This window comes from Haemaphysalis longicornis, unplaced genomic scaffold, assembly GCF_048455015.1.
Source record: "Haemaphysalis longicornis isolate Haplotype H1 unplaced genomic scaffold, Haemaphysalis longicornis Haplotype H1 scaffold_10, whole genome shotgun sequence".
NCBI lineage: Eukaryota > Metazoa > Arthropoda > Arachnida > Ixodida > Ixodidae > Haemaphysalis > Haemaphysalis longicornis.
Genome location: NW_027526204.1, coordinates 9,727,292 through 9,739,651, shown reverse-complemented (window position 1 = coordinate 9,739,651; position 12,360 = coordinate 9,727,292). Strand labels below are relative to the sequence as shown.

General features: G+C 50.7%; 1 pseudogene; it reads right to left on the bottom strand.

Moving 5' to 3' along the window:
- The window catches only part of LOC144158100 (uncharacterized), a 69,854-nt pseudogene extending 66,293 nt beyond the window's left edge, over positions 1-3,561 (bottom strand).
- Positions 3,562-12,360: the final 8,799 nt, after the last annotated feature.

Sequence of the window (12,360 nt, the reverse complement as noted above, 5' to 3'; positions counted from 1 at the left end):
TTGTGGTTTCATTATTGAAGAATCTTATCAATTCAAACTAAGGGAAAATAGAAGGGGGGTGGGTACAGTAGTGATGCTAACGATTTGAGAACCAAAAAAAATTCAATATTGTGGTAACAACAGGTATTTTAATAAACGATTAAAATTGGTTGATCCGATTGACGAACAAGCCAAGCCGCCTGACTCGGCCCTAGAAGGGTGAACAGCGCGACAAACATTCCGGTTGCAGCAAAACAAGCGCGACTGCCCCCAATGACAATAAACTAGGCACTGACAAGGTGAGACCCGGGCGCCGGAGGGGAACCTCCAGGTAATGATTTCAGAGGGAGGAGAAGCGACAGCAAGACAACAGGAAATGGTCAACAATGTAAACGGAAACTAGCTGGAAATGAATTTTTTAACAAGTAATGTGCCCTAAAAAGTACCTATAGCAAAACATTTACTCCCTAAGCATGGTGTAAAAAAGTGGACGAACCTCCATGGTACTACCGTTGCCCATCCATGTAGTAAAAAAATGCGGGCCAATCCACCCTGTCGAGGTGGCTGAGAAGCGAAGCTTTATTCACCCCCTACCGCTGGTGACTACGGCTCGCTTCCGTTAATCACACGTTACACTGTACCTCTAACCCGTTGTTTATTATCTCATTTCAGGACGACGTTTAAAACAGCCTTATGGTCGGTGTGATACACACTTAGACTTTGTGTTTTCACAGCACTTATATTCTTCGTGAACGTTAAGTCAATGCACGTCCCGCGAATGGTAGTGGGTTGCTTGCTATCGCTGTTGCACACGAGTCCAAACTCTTCGAGTACAAAATCGACGAGCCACTGGTTTTTCGGTTTGGCAATGTCGATATTAAAGTCACCGACGACGATTATGGGCGTGGCGTGATCATCGGTAGTGAAGGCAAAATGCGTTCTCATGAAACTGTCGATGTCGGCCTTGGGTGTGTTTGGCGCGATGTATACAGTGTAAATGGCGATGCCATCTCTCGTAGTTACGCCGCACACGTCGCCGCAGTCGACATCTTGGTGCGGCGTTTCGAGCGTGCGTGTCTGGACGTCGTTGCTAAGGTCATCCCTCACGTATATTGCAACGGCCGACGCCCGACTGGCCTCCCGACCCGCGCACGTGGTAAAACGCATCCACCGACGAGTCAGTCCAGGTTTCCGACAGACACAACACCGGCACTTTGTTGAGGAGGAAGTCATGCGTCAGATCCTCTGAATACAGGCCCAGTGATCTGACATTGAGAGTGGCAAGTGCAATGGAATGCGGTTCCAGAAGCAATGCCCCGCACGTTTTCACGACGGTCTGGAGATGGTGATTTTCGAGCCGCCTAAACTCGTTCTCTAGTTGCTGGTCGACGTTTTCGTGGCTGTGGTAGAATGTGATATCGCCGCTGGCATTTGTGAAGTAGAGGTGGTTGATGTCCGTGCAGCGGCTGAGAGCGACATACACTAACGTTGGCGGGTGATTCTTGTCGTACGACGTCCGCGTAGGTTGCTCCCTGCGACTTGCGAACCGTCAGTGCACTCGCTTGCATGAGCGGAAACTGGGTTCGCTTGCAACTGACTCTGGTCTTTCGGTCTAAAGTGATCGTGACGGACCGTAGTTCGATCGGCACTACATCTTTTTCGACGTGTAACCCGTGCCTGTTTGCAGCATTTCTAGTCGGGATCGCTTTGATGCGCGCGAACCGTCCCGTGCTGGGTTCGTGGAACGTGAGCCACAGTCGCTATCGCCCGCCGCATACTCGATTACTCTCAGACTTTCGACAGCACCGTTTACGAGTAAGTCCTTGACATCAATGTTGAGCGCTATCATGTACGGCTTTCCGACCGCTAGCATGATCGTTTGTGGCAAGTTACCCATCTCGTTGTGTTTCATTTTCTTGACTTTCTCAGCTGCCTTGACGTGCTCCTCATTGGACTGCCAACCCAAGTAACGGTCTCGCACGTTTGCAGCGATCACGTCGCCGATTCCTTTCAAGGCGACCTCCGTGTTGAAGGTGCCAGCGTCTCCGTTGGAGTAGTACAGACGCAGTGCACCCGGCGTTTCCGCCATCGCACGGTCGGCCGTGACGAAGCGACTCTCGATCAGTTTCACTTCTTCTGGCTCTAGGGCACTGCCGTTTCCGATGTTGGTTAGGATCGACAAAAACACCACGTACTTCTGGCGTACCACCTGACACAGCGGGGAGTACGCAAGGTGATGCCACCTGACTTCGGTGCTGAAGACCTTGTTTTGGACGCGCGCGGCTTCTCTTGAAGATGGGACTGGCCCTGACGGGCGGCAGCTGTCGCAGGTCACCGCACATGATCAGGTCTAGTCCTCCGAACGGTTCTGCGTAGTTGCAAGTGATCTGCCGTAGTCTATCGTCGACTTTAGCGAACATGTCGGCAGAGAGCATGCTGACTTCGTCAATGATGACGGACTTGGCGTTGTGGAAGACCACGCGGTACGTGTTCAAATCGCTGTCCCACAGGCCACCATCGTTGTGAAGAGTGAGTTTAAAGACGGCGTGCACTGTGGCGCCACAGATGGCGACTGCGGCTTTTCCCGTGCTAGCACAGACGGCATATGCATTGGTGTCGAAGTTACCGTTGTTGGCATTGTAGTACCTGTTGTACACGTCCATGATGAGTCTAAGGACGAACGTCTTTCCACACCCTGCAGGTCCCGTGAGGAAGACTCTGAGCGGTTCCGACCCGTATGTGCTAACCCTGTGAATGACTTCTCTGATGATCTCGTACTGTTCGGCGTTGGTCTGTCGCATGAGTGCGTAGAACTCTTTTGCGCATGTAACTAACTGTCCGTGCGTTTACGCACCGCCGCACAGGGGCCGTCACTTTTCATGGCGGGGACGTACTCCGGGTCGTCAAGAATGTCCTTGTCTTGGTCGTAGTCGACGCGGACGTTCGTCGAGTCGGCTTCTCCTTCTTGTTGTACTACATCACTCATTTAGGAAATGATAGACTTGGAAATCTCCATGATCTTTTCGTACTCGATATCCTTCACATACTTCTTTTGCCTAGCTACTATGCTATCCAGGTTTGCTTCGTAGATTTTTTCGAACTTGTTGTTGTCCAGTATGACCACTTCGCGCTTGAATGGTGGAAGAGTAGCACTTGCCCTCTTTTATAGTTTAGGGGTGAGTCGATCGCGTAGTGCCTGTATCTGATAATGTATGGTCTGTCCTTTCGGTCGTATCTCTTGGTTTTACCGTTATAGCTATAATGAGCGACAAAGTCTGCCAGGCACAGGTCGTGTGGCCGGTCTTCGTACTTCTGGGTGATGTTACGCTGCCAGACCTCAGTCGAATTTTTGGCCAGGTTCTCGCTGGCCATTTGCTGCTTGCTTTTGCGGACGCGTGCCCGTTCTTCTGGGAGGCAGATGGGGATGTACTTTCCGTCTCGACTTTTGTCGGACATGTCTTGTTTCAACAGAAACCACGCCGCTTCCTGCGCCGACATTTCGATCGTGTTCAGCATGGTAACCCCGAGTGCTTTCAGTGCCTGCGCGTACTGCATATCAGGATTTTCTTGCATGATCTTCATGATGGCTTTGCGCAGGTTGGAAATGCCGCGATCCGCATTGTAACGTAATCGACGACGTATGAGGCGCATGCGTAATGGTCCAGGATGACCTGTATATCCATGTTGGAATTGAGGACAGAGGCTATCCTCGTGTTAAACACGTTCGTACATTTATCTTTCACTGTGCGTTCGAGCAAGAGGCACGGTCTGACAAACCCGGCCCTGAGAATGTCGACGTACTCGTGCTTCGACGTTATATCGAACTTCTTAAAGAAGTCTTCTGTCGTTTCGTATTCGGTTTCTTCCAGGCTCGCGTGCATGTCCCGGTACTTTTGCTTTAGCGCCTCGCGCTTCTGCACTTCATCGGGTACGTCGGTGGGCGGGAACGCACGACGATCATGGTTTCTTTGCTTGGCATGAAGGGTGCGCCGAAGAGACACACGCTCCGGTTGTTCTTGTAGCACGTGTGCGTGTGCTGGTGCATCTGCGACCTCTCACGCGGCAAGAGGCTGCTGTCCAGAGAAATCAAGAGCTGTGCCATCGCGATCGTCTTCGGCATGTCCATGGTCAACTCCTCATCGGGCACGTTGTTGAGCCAAAGGAGAACGTGCACGTGCGGACTACCCCTGTGCTGGAATTCGACGCGTTTGAAGAAATCGACCACGTGGTAGGGTTTGAACGGGGAGACAACCTTGTCCTTCAGGATGTTGATGATGGTGTCGAAGAGCATGTTCGCGTAGATGGCCCACACCACCGGGTCGTTGTTGACGAGGTTGGAGGCATCGATGAGGCGCAAGTCGTCGATCGACCGCTGCAGCTCCGGGTTGCCCTGCACCCTGAGTGTCTCGAGCAGCGGAATCAACCGTTTCCAATGTACTTCCGACGCCGACATTGTGAGGAAGACCATCGGTTTCGCGAGCTGTCGGATCATGGCGAACACCTCTTTTTTTTCTCCATCCAGTAGTGGGTGGTGTTCGGTACTCCTCGCATGAAGGCCAGGTCTTGGCCGATGGCAGATTGAATGAACTCCCGTTCCTCGAGTTGTTTGCACGTGATGCCGTCGGTTTCCCGGTTGCTCCTGAAGGTCATCGTCTTTTCGACCACCCTGTGTCGTATAACTTTCAAGGCCATGTACAGCACGTGCGTCGGCTGGACCCTCTTCGGTAGGTGCGGCGAATTTCGCTTGTTGCAAGGAAGAATGGCGTAAGTACAGCCGGGTGCCTGCGCACCTATCAGCCGAATTTCCAAATCAAGTGGGCTACCGTGCATCTTCGAATAAAACGTCAGGTGATGCAAAACCGCAGCTACCAGACGCATCATGCGCCGCTTTTCCACCGCTAGACAGTGACATGATCTAGGACTATGAGGAATCTGACAAATTCTGTACACTCCCGAATAAGTGCCGTCGCGACTCTTCACAATGACAGCAAGGCACCGACAATTACGTATCTCCACATACTCCTAGAAGTCGTCTCGTGGTGATTTTAAAACACACAGACCCTTCAAAGCTCATCCCCCGTTTCAATACTCTTGCTGCGAAAAAGCGCTTTGAAGTCCGTGGCTCCTGGTGGCGTACTCCAAGTCAGGCCAAATTTCAGATTGAACCTTCTAGCGGTTATTACACGCAATACTGTTTTCACGGAGCGTCTATTAAAGATTACTAGTGTTTCAAAGATCCAAGTTCACGCTTACGAGCCCCACCCCATAAACTGCGGTATGGGTGTGATTAGGGGTGTGGTTGCAGATTTATCAGATTCGGACATCGCTGACGCTTTGTGTCAGAGGGTTGCTGTTCACTCCATCCGAAGATTAAGAGAAAAATCATAAATCATGCTTATCGTTTTCGTAACTGAAACTACGCCGGAGCACGTTATTATAGGCTATACACAGTCCCCTGTATTTGAATAGAGTGAAACACCCAGGCAGTGCACCAAATATCAACGTTTCGGCCATGTGGCGGCGGCATGCGGAAAATCATAATCATTCCACTTGCGAATTTAATGGTCCTCGGTGTTCCAGCTCTACTAGCAGCACGAGTCAACGTCTCTTAACTGTCCAGTTCACCCTAAGGAGAATGCTGTTAAAACGGTGAAGACGGCTAATAAAACAGAATATAAGTCAGTCAAGGCGATTCTGCAACATCACTGGAGCACAGTAGCAAGACAGATTTCAAATAGGAATATGAAAACCTCCGTATGTTCCACTTCCGTCGATTTGGACAAGGATTTCCCACCTTTACCTCTGCGTGAGTGCGCGAAGTCGGAGAACTCCAAATGGGAGCTACAGCACTCCAGCTTCCCCTTGAAGCCGCATATACAGCTGCACCGCCAGATACTACTGCGCATATATCACCAGTTGGACTCTCGGTTCCAATCCCAGCCGGAGCTCTACACTCGCCTACACAAAGGTAACTACTGTTCATACTCTCGGAAAGACTAGTGTTGCAGGACTTTCAAAATCGCACATCTTACGTGTCCTAACATTCACTCAGAAAGCTCCAATCAAAATGGTCTCGGGAAACTAAGCTCCATAATTCTCTTTATTGCGAAGGCCATGCGTACATTCCTGGCTTCGTTTCCTTCGCCCGAAGCTACAGCCCTTATGACACTCGTCGACTGTGTAGTTCGCTTCCTCATTCAATGGTTGTAGTTGTTACAAGTCCACCACGTTTTTGTAAAATACAACAAATTCCCCATACAGCAAAAATTTTTCAGTGGAACGCGGGTGGCCTGCAGTCACGTCTACCAGACTTCCGGAGGTTTGTAGACACGCACAGCGCAGACAAGCACAGGTACAATTCCTGCAAGGGAAGTACTCCGACCACCCGCATGTGCGCTTCACGGATGCGGCCCACTACGCTTCCCATCCAGCCACAGCAGTTAGTGTCATTGACGGCTCGGGTAATGCGTTCGCACTGCGAACAGAAAAACCAAAAACATCGTTGAAGCCGAAGAAACGGCCATCGCACTGGCGATGACGTCTCCAACTTCGAATAGCCCGCTTCATATAATTACAGACTGCCAGCAGGCATGCAGAAACTACGGCAAGGGTCGGATCTCAATATGCGCTCTCCGACTACTAAAAAAGCACACAGACACCTTAATCCCAACTTTACTAATATGGACACCAGGTCACGCAGGGTTCGACGGAAATGAGCGAACACATGGTACAGCCCGAGCATGCACCCTCCGGGCACCGCACCAGTCGCTCCGTGACCCAGAGCCTATCCAGCAACAGTATCATGCACTTCTGCAACACCACCGCCTTGCCAGATGTGCCTACCCACCACCGCACCAGAAGCTCACCCGAGAGGAGGCTGTAGCCTGGCGGCAACTACAGACAAACACATACTCCCACCTTAGCTTCCTGCACATCATACACCCCACAATAGTATCCACAAACATGCCCACACTGTAGCGAACATCCAACACTGTACCACACCACGTGGGCTTGCCAAAACACTCCAGCAGATCCCATTATTCGCACCCCCACCCTACGAGCAGTGGAGACCGCGCTGTGCAGTTCGGACCATGAGGACCAGCGACAGTTGGTGGACCGGGCACGCAGGACCGCAGCCGCCGCAGGGGCCCTGGACTGAGGGCTTCTCCCGCTTTCAAGCGCGAACCTCTTTCGCTTGAATAAATGTTTCTCCACCACCACCACAAGCATAGCTTCCCGGTTATACCAATCTTGGAATAACGTCTATTTAAAGACGTAAGCCTTTCGGGATGCACAGTATTGCGTTCCAAGTAGTAGTAGTAGTATGAAACTTTAATGAGCCTTAAAGGGGTCCTGAAATACCTTCCGCCGATGCGTGGACGTACATGTAACCAAATAAAGCAATGTATAAGTAATCTCCTCCCGCAAGAATTTTGTTGAAGCGATGAGTATTAGCTGAGAAATCGTAAATCAAAAACCGCGCATTATCGTCGCGCCGCGTTTCCTCCTCCTTTCAACTTACTCTCCGCTGTTGACGCCGAGCGAGCCTTCCCTCCCATGATGCTGCGCTCCTCGGCGGTGACGTACTTCCGCTATCGCGCTGCTCATACCGCCGTCTGCTACGGGCAAGCTTTGTTGACACCTTGAATCCCTCACTCCGATCAAGGCTGGAAAAGCGAACGAAAAATCTGACCGCATTTGTGCAGCGGCCTGGCCTTGCCCTTTCGCGGTGTGCGTTGCTGAAGGGCAGCACGTGACTCTTAATCGGCGGCGAACTCACAGCCGCTCGGGGAGGACCGTGCGCTCGGTCCCTCATGCCCCTCATGCACCGCGCACTGTTTATCCAAAAGCGCCGTATCAGGTGTGGCCCCGCTGGTGCCGGGTCTTATTTTGTGGCGGTGGTAATTTCTGCCGGCGGCATGTGAAAAAGACATTTTAAACCTATACAGAACCCGTGCACAAAACGCCAGTTCAGGTTGGGGCGACGCGTGGTGGAGAGCGGCAACGTTGGAAAAACATGCTCCGCCGCGGATCTCAGCTTTCAAGCGCTGGAGCGAGCACCATTTCTTTGACAATATCAAACATTGGTTGCCCTGGCAACAAGGCACAAACCGCTCTAGAAGTCAGTTACGGTTGCGTGATCTCGGTTCAGCTTGGGGCCCCACCTCGCGGCATATGGGCACTGCAGGCATACTACTCACTCCCATTTGGAAGTGCGAGATGCGTTTGGCATTACAGGAGGCGATGGTGTGTGTGTTGTGTACGCCTTTGTTTCGCGATGAAATGCGACGTTGTGCTTCTGCGGGTGGATAGTGCTTCCCATGGTCTGGATTATCTTTCTCAAGAGGCGTACTTCTCAACCTCGCATGGGGTATGTGCAGTGTGCGTGGCTAAAAGCCATCTCGGCTTGCGCGCCAGAGTTAAGTGACTTGCTGTTCGTCCCCGCAAACCGCGCGCGAGGTGAGTGCCGAATTTACGACGGGCAGGAGGCAACCCACCCTCTGTCAATCGTGGTTCAGCCTTTCAACGCATGTTGTGACGTTGTGTTCGTTCGAAACGCATCTCTGGATTGTTTGGAAGTTGAATAAACTGTATGCGTCAAACCCGGGCATTCGGCTCAGGGCATTCTTTGCGATTGTACGAAAGAAGTTCCACGGGGCTTCAACGCTTTCTTTATGGAACGTACTCAGGTAAGAGAATATTCATGTCGTGTTATGGCCGTGTTGCATTCAATACAAACGGTTAAGAGTTTGTTTACACTTGTTTCGTTTGTCGTAAAATGTCCAAGCACTCCGGCACTCCGCTGGCAGATCAGCCGGCGAGCCGACGCTGAGCAGACGACTCATCTCTTTGCCGGAAGTGCGTGAAAAAGCCGCCCAATAGCAGGATGTCTAGCTCATGACGAACATCTGGGAATTGATGATGTAGACATGTGAAGATGGCGGCGTCCAAAAACACGAAGGAAAGGGTGAGAAAAAAGCGACAAACTTTGCGACAAAAGTGTGAGCTTTCCGCTGTGCGTAAAATAGTAATACTTGGCACAGATGATGTTGACGACCCAATCTAACGATTGCGCTAGTCAATTTAGTGTGCTCAAAACGCACGCCTTTCAGGGCCTCTTTAACTGTTTTGCCATCAACAATAGTACTCCTAGCTCTGATAAGTGACCTTACCATGATACACCGCAATGCAACGCCAAGTGCGGTAAACGAATACGTAGCAGCAACTGTGCAAAGCGAAGGTTTGTCTTTTACCGTCATTGCCGCCTACATACCACCCGGAAAGGCGTTAGATAGTGATCGTCGGGAGAGTATCCTTCGTTCTACGACGCCGCCATATATACTCACTGGTGATTTCAATGCGCATCACCCGTACTGGGGTAGCCATAAAACAACAAAGCACAGCGCTTATTATATATTGCTTAGCAGCACGGTGTGGGTGCACTTAACACCGCGGAACCAACTTTTTTCCGCAAAGGAGTTTCAAGTGCTTTTTTAAATCACTGTTGTTTCGTCCGTACTGATTTCCAGAATGAGCTGGTCTGTTGAAATTGAATCCCATGGCAGCAGCACCTCCCTACCTACATAACACTGGATGGTTCTTCAAGGAGGTCATCAGGTCCGATTCTCAAACTGGGATGTTTGATCACAGCAGTCCTAGAAGGCCTGGCTTCAGTGTTGTCCTACGATGTCTTTGTACGCATGATGGCTGGGGCGCGTAAAACGAGCACGACAACTATCATACTATCCAAGTCATGTGATGTCGCCGACGGCAAGTTTGAAAGGCTTCGTGCCATACGCCAGTGAGAAGAAAGAAGAGCACGCTAAACTTTGGCACCTGAGGACACTCGAGCATCCAGAGATGCGTGCATAAGCACATTATGCGGCACATGTGTAAATTGGGTAAGCGTGTGAGGTCATCCTTCTGCTCAAATGTGGACCCCAAGAAGCCACCTACTAGAATATGGAGTTTGGTCAGAAGTCTTCGCACACACCACCTACGTGCCTCCACCCATTTGATTTGATTTCATTGCGTAGCAAGCTCACAATCTCAGACGTTGCAGAGATGTTCTGTACAAAACTTGCGGCTGCATCTCCGTCGCTTCCGTTGTTTACGCTCGCGGATATTGGACGCCCATCCGATAACAAGCCCCTTATTGATGACCCATTCACAATGTCGGAACTAGTCGTGGCTTTATCTGCACTCGCTAATCTAAGGGATGCGGGGAAGAGATTTCTCCTGGACGTTTTCAACCAATCCTGGATGACTGTCTTCTGCCCACCTGGAAGACTGCTCGCATTGTGCCCATATTAAAACCAAGAAAAGATCCCACAGACATTCAGTCATACCGACCTATTGCACTTTTCAGTTGTGTAGGCAAGCTCATAGAAAAAATGGTGCTGCTTCGATTAGATTGGGACCTCACCACAACAAATGCTTACCCGCCACAGATGTCCGGTTTCCGAAAGAACAGGAGCAGTATTGACAATGTTATTGCCCTTGCAAATTGTGTCAAGCGCGAAAAAGCACTGCGTAACACCGTCATAGCGGTGTGCTGGACGCCAAGGCTGCGTATGACTGTCACGCAAGACGCTATCCGCTTTCAAATGAATTTGTTAGGTATTGGCGGCCGTATGTATGACTGGCTGTCGAATTATCTCAGCGAGAGAGTTATCTTTATGAGCACCTCTGACGGCGACACAAAGAACCACAGCGTTACTTGCGGCGTTCCGCAAGGTGCAGTATTGAGTCCGGCAATTTTTGAAATTTGGCTCATCGGAATCGAAAAGTGTTTGCCGCGACCTGTAGCGATTTCCCTACAGGCAAATAATATTTGCATATGGCGCTCCGGGCGCAATTGGCGTGTGCTGCGCGAGAGGCTTCAGCTCGGGGAGTAGTTTGATCTCAGCGTTCCTTGGGCAGCGCGGACTCACAATATCCGCTACAAAACCAGCACAATCACTTTCACGAAGCGAGACGTTACACTGTACGAGCTCACTGTAATGGGAATCCCAATACCGTATGCCGCAAATCACAACTTTCTCGGCGTCACATATGACAGATTATCGACACGGACACCGCACATCCGAAGTCGGAAGGAAAAGTTCTCATCATTTTTCAACGTCCTCCGTATCCTTTCTAGCAACTCTGGCGGCTGCCGAGTATACTCGCTTCTTCGTCGCTGCGACGCTCTCTGAAAGGTGTAGTATGCTACAGCGTTCCTGCCTTGTTTCCCTTTTCAGCAGGAAATCTAAAGGTTTTAGAGAGGATGCGGGCGCGCATACTGTGTGTGCGTCGCAGCGTCCCCAAAAACGACCTCCACTGTGGGGACTATCAGTGAATGTCGACGTTTGATGGCGATAGCGCTGCGCAAGAAGTAACTGCTTCGTGCGTGTTTACGTTTTGTGACGAGACAAGCAAACCACCCATTGGCTGTGACCTGTGCTCCAGATCTGGAAGACCTCTTACAGCAGCATTACCAGGCCCCATCTGTGCCATCATCGTACCCGCTATCGTGCCCCTTCATAAGTATTCACACAGCCATGCCAGCAATCAGGCGAAGAGCAGATTTTCCTGCTCCAGCTCTTAAGTTTTTTTATTCTTCAACTGCTACACGGTAAATAACACTGCCATACCCACATATATACTGATGGCTCAGTCACCGAAGGCTCTTCCACGATTGCTTTTTATATTCCGGCGTCGCGAACCACGATCACCAAAAGAACACAGGCACAGGACATCACCTACCGTGACGGAGCTCGCCGCCCTGCGTCCGGCTCTTCAATACATCCCCAGCAAGTCAGCCAGTCAATGGGCAATTTTTAGAGTCCTGCGCGGCCCTTCAATGCCTTCACTCTCTTCCTAATCAACAGCTACACTGGGACATTCGGTTTTGAAACTACGAAGCCGTCAGTGCTAACCACGTCGTCGAACTCCAGTGGATTCTGGCACATTGCGGTGTATCGGGCAATTCTACAGCAGACGCTACAGCTTCCCAAGCTCACATTCACCAAGGTTCTATTGAGCTCGTACCGTTTTCCAGGAAAAATGCGGCCGCACTGGCGTCTCGTGTTGTGCGGCAGGTACAGCTTTCCATATGGACTGCTCCATTACGACGCTATGCACGACTCTACTCCCTTGACCCAGAATTTACTTTCGTTACCACCTGGCCTCAACAAGCCCGACGCAGCTGTAATACACCACATACGTGTGAACATCGTCTACGCCCGCAAATGGCGCTTTTTTTTAAATATGGGCCTCGGTATAAGAGATTTGTCATTTTTTGCTCCATTCCCTATACGTAAATTTGGAGGAGATTGGTTGCCATGGTGCCAACGTGGACAATAAGAGTGGCATTTTTGTTACATTCTGGGTTATTGC